Here is a 609-nt window from a genome sequence, read left to right as displayed (position 1 = left end):
AAGAAGAGAACCTAGAAATTCTGATACAATGGAAAACAACCTGAACAATCAAGGAATAGAGAATGAACACCAACCTAGACCCCTAAGAGATTATGCAAATCCTACAGCAGATGAAATTCACTTATCTATCCAAAATCTTGATGTAGCTGCTAATTCATTTGAGCTTATACATGCTATTATCCAAATGGTACAAAACAATCAATTTGGAGGTACAACAAATGACGATCTGAATTTACACCTCGCTAGTTTTTTAGAACTGTGTGCTACTTTTAAATATGAGAGAGTCTCAAACGATGCTGTGAGACTTAGACTTTTTCCTCTTTCACTGTGGGATAAGGCTAAGATGTGGTTAAATTTGTTAGCACCAGGATCTATTAGAACTTGGGGAGAACTTTCATAGAAATTTCTATCCAAATATTTCCCTCCATCCAAAACTGCTAAACTTAGAAATACATAACATCGTTCTGTCAGATTGATGGGGAGTCAATATATGAAGCTTGGTATAGATTTAAAGATCTTCTTAGGAAATGCTCTTATCATTCGTTATCAAATTGGTTAATAATTCAAACTTTTTATAATGGATTAGTGGGATCTCTTAGATCGATTATA

The sequence above is a fragment of the Phalaenopsis equestris genome, unplaced genomic scaffold (genome assembly GCF_001263595.1).
Source record: "Phalaenopsis equestris unplaced genomic scaffold, ASM126359v1 Scaffold000857, whole genome shotgun sequence".
Lineage (NCBI taxonomy): Eukaryota > Viridiplantae > Streptophyta > Magnoliopsida > Asparagales > Orchidaceae > Phalaenopsis > Phalaenopsis equestris.
This window is presented reverse-complemented; position numbering follows the sequence as displayed.